This window comes from Megalobrama amblycephala, linkage group LG5, assembly GCF_018812025.1.
Source record: "Megalobrama amblycephala isolate DHTTF-2021 linkage group LG5, ASM1881202v1, whole genome shotgun sequence".
Taxonomy (NCBI): domain Eukaryota; kingdom Metazoa; phylum Chordata; class Actinopteri; order Cypriniformes; family Xenocyprididae; genus Megalobrama; species Megalobrama amblycephala.
In genome coordinates, this window is record NC_063048.1 from 35829554 (window position 1) to 35836536 (window position 6983).

The 6983-nt window shown below is 33.6% G+C and overlaps 1 long non-coding RNA gene across 3 annotated transcripts; it reads left to right on the plus strand.

Annotated features, from left to right (window-relative positions):
• The first annotated feature begins 3493 nt into the window (after positions 1-3493).
• On the plus strand, positions 3494-6284 carry LOC125269218. Of its 3 annotated transcripts, none has more exons than XR_007185058.1 (4): positions 3494-3599; positions 3668-5019; positions 5067-6047; positions 6229-6284. It is a non-coding gene; the product is annotated as an uncharacterized LOC125269218 (long non-coding RNA). The 3 variants fall into 3 exon arrangements; XR_007185057.1 differs by lacking the exon at positions 3494-3599 and having other exon boundaries at positions 3722-3834; positions 3882-5019; XR_007185059.1 differs by lacking the exon at positions 3494-3599 and having other exon boundaries at positions 3722-3800; positions 3882-5019.
• The last annotated feature ends 699 nt before the right edge of the window (positions 6285-6983 follow it).

A 6983-nucleotide genomic window follows, 5' to 3' on the forward strand; every position in this document is an offset into this window, starting at 1 on the left:
TCGTGCCTTCAAGCTTTCCGGACGGGAGACGTGATATAGAGCCGCTCACTCCTGCTGCGATATACATTCACCAGATCGCATGACAAACCTGAGTGAGACAAAATAAACTCACAACAGACGGAAAACTGAGGGAACACAATCACATTCTCGTCACGACAATCACAAGAAGCAAAATGATGATTGTTGGAGAAGATAAAATAATTAAAACCCCTAAAGCTCCCAAAAAACACTGATTCAGTTATGAAAATATTATTTCTGTTCAATACATCCAGTTTTTAAAATGTTTCATTTTATCATTCTTCAAACATTATGGAAACGTCACTTTTAAATGTTCTCTGAATGTTCTGAAACAAGGAGTAACATTTAAAAATGTTTGATGAACATCCAATTTAACATTTCAGGAAAAATGTATGACGTTTTTGTTCTAACGTTTTGAGAATATTCTTAAAGACCAGATAACCGTCGGTGCCGATAGCCTAGTGGGCAGCACCGACATATAGCGCGGTTGCGCTTCGGGCGACCCAAGTTCGAATCTCAGCTCGTGCAAAAAAAATACAAAAAAATACAGCTTTAAAAAACACCAGATAACTTTGAACAAAAGTTAGTGGAAGAATGTTTGTTCAAAACTTTGAGAGAACCTTGTCAAAATGTTCCCTGTTAGCTGTTACTCCCATAATCTTTGTTTTATTTACAACTTTGAAAAAACGTACTTATGAGTATTACTAGTGATGATCGATCACTAATAAACCACCCGCAGCGGTGTGAATCCCTTGAGACGGGAAGCTCGTGTCAAACATCAGACATCTGAAGCGTTGTGAATGATGAATATCAGGACAGAGTCGTCAGCAGACGCAACGATCCGCTCAGAGATCGAGATCTGTTGTGTTGGTCATGTCAGCAAACGTCTCATGTCACTTCTGTTCATCAGGAACATGTGAATGTAAACGAACGCATCTGCGCACTCGACCACAGAACTGCCTCGGATGATCAGACGCGACCTGCAGAGATTTTTGCTCAAGAACCCAGTAATGCAGACGTGATTTCTGCAGAGCTGCTTCACAAGCTAGGGTTGCAAGAAACTTTCCAGGATTTTTGGAAACTTTCCAAGTTTTATTGTGGAAATTTTCAGAAGCTTTTTGGAAAGTTTACTGGAAATTTACCTGCACTTTTCAGCTCCTTTTGCAACCCTATTTACAGCTAAAAATTGATTTGGTCTCATATTTGAATAAAGAGTTAAATTAAAGCGTTAAATAGACAACAATCTCAGAATTTAGAGGTTAAATACACAATAATCTTTACAGCTGAATTGAATTTGTTTCATATTTGATGAAGTTTGCATCATTGATTCTGTTATTTTCCTGTTCATTACTGTGAAGCTGCTTTGAATCGATTTGTACTGTATAAAGCGCTGTAGAAATAAAGCTGACTTGACTTGTTTGTTCTGTATGAAAAGCATCACATCATATAGGCTGTATCTCAGTGCTGCGTTCAACACTATAGATCATAAAATACTCTTAGATCGACTACAAAATTACACTGGTATTCAGGAACAGGCATTAAAGGTGGTTTAGACCGTATCTATCAGACCGTCAACATTTTTAAACGGGGAAAAATCTAAGATAACGTCAATAAATTATGGAGTGCCACAAGGCTCGGTGTTAGGCCCTCTGTTATTTTCAATATATATGCTGCCACTTATAAGAAAATCCATAAAGAGGGATCCATAAACATCACAAATAAATAACAAACAATTTTAAAAAATTCTCCAATGTGTTTGCTTGGATTTTTGATTTTAAAAAACAGCTTCATTTTGCAGTATTACATTATATTCCAACATTCCATTTTCTGTAAGCGTTCTTCAAAATGATATGTATTGTAAAAAGTGCAATACAAATAAATTTGAATGAGGATATTTATTGTACTTATAGTTATAGTCTTTTTTTTTTTTTGACCGCTTGACCTACACACATCTTTGTACGATCTCTATATTCTTAAATAAACGTCAGACCAGTACAGATCCTTCTTCCTGTTGAGTTTTTCACTTTAACTTCCATTTATTCAAGAGAAGAATTTATGAGTCTCTCCTGAGACGATCACATTTCAACCTCGAGCTGAGAGAAACACTACTGTATATACTCACATCTCAAGTGTGTGTGTGTTGATGTGGTTTACTTTCACATCTTTATTTCCGTTTCTATACAGTTAGTTCTGGTCCTCTGATGTGAATGCTCTCAGATCAAAACATCCATCAAACTGCATTAGATATGGAGTTATTTGTAAGAAGATGATCTGTCAGATCAGCTGCACTGAATCTTCATAAACATTGTGAAATGCATTATATGAGCGGTTTGCAGATGATTGTAATGACGGCTTGTGTTTCCTCCTTTCAGAAGAATGTGTGAACAGAAAGTGTAAACAGATCGAGTGACGTCTGAACTTGATCCAGAACTGATGTTTAGCACTGCGAGTGTGTTTCTAGAAGAGCTCGACCGTTGACCTGGTTCTGCGCTGCAAAAAAATGATGTTCTTCCTCAGAATTTCTGTCTTGTTTTCCAGAACAAATAACTAAAGGAAAAGGACCTGAAGACTCGTGCTCATGAAATCATATTTACTGTCTGAGCGGGAGCCGCATATGGAAAAACACAAGAGGAGTTTTTATGTTCAGATACTCAAAGCAGATGTTCCTCACGTTTCCTTCTACATGGAAAACTGGACTCATCCGAGACAAACAATTAACAACCTCCATCACTGGATCACTGACAGCCTGCTGATGGCGGTTTGGAGTTTGTGTTACAGAATTCATTTATTTCTATACAATACAGATAGTTTCAAAGCAGCTTCACAGTAATAAACAGGAAAATAACTTCATCATATACGAGACAAATTCCAATTCTGCTGTAAAGCAACTCTACTGAAGACAATAGAGTCATTATTCAGACCAAGTTTTGTTCTCATCTGATAGTGTCAGTGCAGTCAAATCGTTAATATTACTGAAAATTTAGTGTCTTTGAAACCCTTTAATATTTCATTTTAATTTTAATTTAATTCATTATTTAAAATCCTTTAATATTTACAGTCTTATTTAAGACAATGTGTTTCTGAGCAGACACGATGATGGAAACCATTTTCTGAAGGAAATATCAAAGACTGAAAGAATAAACAAGAATAATGTTCAAGTTTTAGTTTTAAGCTGTAAATGAAATGCTCGTTTTGTGTCTGAAGTTTTGAAGTCTATAGTTTTTATCGTCCAGCAGGTGAAGCGTTCAGTCACAGTCATTATTCAGAACAATTCCACCTCTGAATCTCACGAATGTTCCGTCAGAATCAAGTTTTCCCGAGTGCTCTCTGCCGACTGATGTTTTTCTGGTTTCTGTCATTACCTCACTGACTTCAGGCCGCTATCTCTGAGATTCACATCCAACATCTCAGTTTTTCCACTGGCTCGCTGATGGCCGAATACCTGCTCCGTGTGCCGCAGATTTCCATGTTCTGTGAAGCCAGATGCCTTCGGAATGCTGGAGATAATGGAGCTTCATCTAGAACAATAACCTCACAGAATTAAAGAGGTTAAATAGACAATAATCTCACAGAATTAAGAGGTTAAATAGACAGTAACCTCACAGAATTAAAGAGGTTAAATAGACAATAATCTCACAGAATTAAAGAGGTTAAATAGACAATAATCTCACAGAATTAAGAGGTTAAATAGACAGTAACCTCACAGAATTAAAGAGGTTAAATAGACAGTAACCTCACAGAATTAAGAGGTTAAATAGACAATAACCTCACAGAATTAAGAGGTTAAATAGACAATAACCTCACAGAATTAAAGAGGTTAAATAGACAGTAACCTCATAGACAATAATCTCACAGAATTAGAGGTTAAATAGACAATAACCTCACAGAATTAAGAGGTTAAATAGACAATAACCTCACAGAATTAAAGAGGTTAAATAGACAATAACCTCACAGAATTAAGAGGTTAAATAGACAATAACCTCACAGAATTAAAGAGGTTAAATAGACAATAACCTCACAGAATTAAGAGGTTAAATAGACAATAACCTCACAGAATTAAAGAGGTTAAATAGACAGTAACCTCACAGAATTAAAGAGGTTAAATAGACAATAACCTCACAGAATTAAAGAGGTTAAATAGACAATAATCTCACAGAATTAAGAGGTTAAATAGACAATAATCTCACAGAATTAAGAGGTTAAATAGACAGTAACCTCACAGAATTAAAGAGGTTAAATAGACAATAACCTCACAGAATTAAAGAGGTTAAATAGACAATAATCTCACAGAATTAAGAGGTTAAATAGACAGTAACCTCACAGAATTAAAGAGGTTAAATAGACAATAACCTCACAGAATTAAAGAGGTTAAATAGACAATAACCTCACAGAATTAAGAGGTTAAATAGACAGTAACCTCACAGAATTAAGAGGTTAAATAGACAATAATCTCACAGAATTAAGAGGTTAAATAGACAGTAACCTCACAGAATTAAGAGGTTAAATAGACAATAACCTCACAGAATTAAAGAGGTTAAATAGACAATAATCTCACAGAATTAAGAGGTTAAATAGACAATAACCTCACAGAATTAAGAGGTTAAATAGACAATAACCTCACAGAATTAAGAGGTTAAATAGACAATAACCTCACAGAATTAAAGAGGTTAAATAGACAATAACCTCACAGAATTAAGAGGTTAAATAGACAATAACCTCACAGAATTAAAGAGGTTAAATAGACAATAACCTCACAGAATTAAAGAGGTTAAATAGACAATAATCTCACAGAATTAAGAGGTTAAATAGACAATAACCTCACAGAATTAAGAGGTTAAATAGACAATAACCTCACAGAATTAAAGAGGTTAAATAGACAATAACCTCACAGAATTAAGAGGTTAAATAGACAATAACCTCACAGAATTAAGAGGTTAAATAGACAATAACCTCACAGAATTAAAGAGGTTAAATAGACAATAACCTCACAGAATTAAAGAGGTTAAATAGACAGTAACCTCATAGACAATAATCTCACAGAATTAGAGGTTAAATAGACAATAACCTCACAGAATTAAGAGGTTAAATAGACAATAACCTCACAGAATTAAAGAGGTTAAATAGACAATAACCTCACAGAATTAAAGAGGTTAAATAGACAGTAACCTCACAGAATTAAGAGGTTAAATAGACAATAATCTCACAGAATTAAGAGGTTAAATAGACAGTAACCTCACAGAATTAAAGAGGTTAAATAGACAATAACCTCACAGAATTAAAGAGGTTAAATAGACAATAATCTCACAGAATTAAGAGGTTAAATAGACAGTAACCTCACAGAATTAAAGAGGTTAAATAGACAGTAACCTCACAGAATTAAGAGGTTAAATAGACAATAACCTCACAGAATTAAGAGGTTAAATAGACAATAACCTCACAGAATTAAAGAGGTTAAATAGACAGTAACCTCATAGACAATAATCTCACAGAATTAGAGGTTAAATAGACAATAACCTCACAGAATTAAGAGGTTAAATAGACAATAACCTCACAGAATTAAAGAGGTTAAATAGACAATAACCTCACAGAATTAAGAGGTTAAATAGACAATAACCTCACAGAATTAAAGAGGTTAAATAGACAATAACCTCACAGAATTAAGAGGTTAAATAGACAATAACCTCACAGAATTAAAGAGGTTAAATAGACAGTAACCTCATAGACAATAATCTCACAGAATTAGAGGTTAAATAGACAATAACCTCACAGAATTAAAGAGGTTAAATAGACAATAACCTCACAGAATTAAAGAGGTTAAATAGACAATAACCTCACAGAATTAAGAGGTTAAATAGACAATAACCTCACAGAATTAAAGAGGTTAAATAGACAGTAACCTCATAGACAATAATCTCACAGAATTAAGAGGTTAAATAGACAGTAACCTCACAGAATTAAAGAGGTTAAATAGACAATAACCTCACAGAATTAAGAGGTTAAATAGACAATAACCTCACAGAATTAAAGAGGTTAAATAGACAGTAACCTCATAGACAATAATCTCACAGAATTAGAGGTTAAATAGACAATAACCTCACAGAATTAAGAGGTTAAATAGACAATAACCTCACAGAATTAAAGAGGTTAAATAGACAATAACCTCACAGAATTAAGAGGTTAAATAGACAATAACCTCACAGAATTAAAGAGGTTAAATAGACAATAATCTCACAGAATTAAAGAGGTTAAATAGACAATAACCTCACAGAATTAAGAGGTTAAATAGACAATAATCTCACAGAATTAAGAGGTTAAATAGACAATAACCTCACAGAATTAAAGAGGTTAAATAGACAGTAACCTCACAGAATTAAGAGGTTAAATAGACAATAATCTCACAGAATTAGAGGTTAAATAGACAATAATCTCACAGAATTAAAGAGGTTAAATAGACAGTAACCTCACAGAATTAAAGAGGTTAAATAGACAATAACCTCACAGAATTAAGAGGTTAAATAGACAATAACCTCACAGAATTAAAGAGGTTAAATAGACAATAATCTCACAGAATTAAAGAGGTTAAATAGACAATAACCTCACAGAATTAAGAGGTTAAATAGACAATAATCTCACAGAATTAAGAGGTTAAATAGACAATAACCTCACAGAATTAAAGAGGTTAAATAGACAATAACCTCACAGAATTAAAGAGGTTAAATAGACAATAACCTCACAGAATTAAGAGGTTAAATAGACAATAATCTCACAGAATTAAGAGGTTAAATAGACAATAACCTCACAGAATTAAAGAGGTTAAATAGACAATAACCTCACAGAATTAAGAGGTTAAATAGACAATAACCTCACAGAATTAAAGAGGTTAAATAGACCATAACCTCACAGAATTAAAGACGATTAATACATTCTGAAACAAGTAGCAACATTCAAAAAAGATAGATGAAATC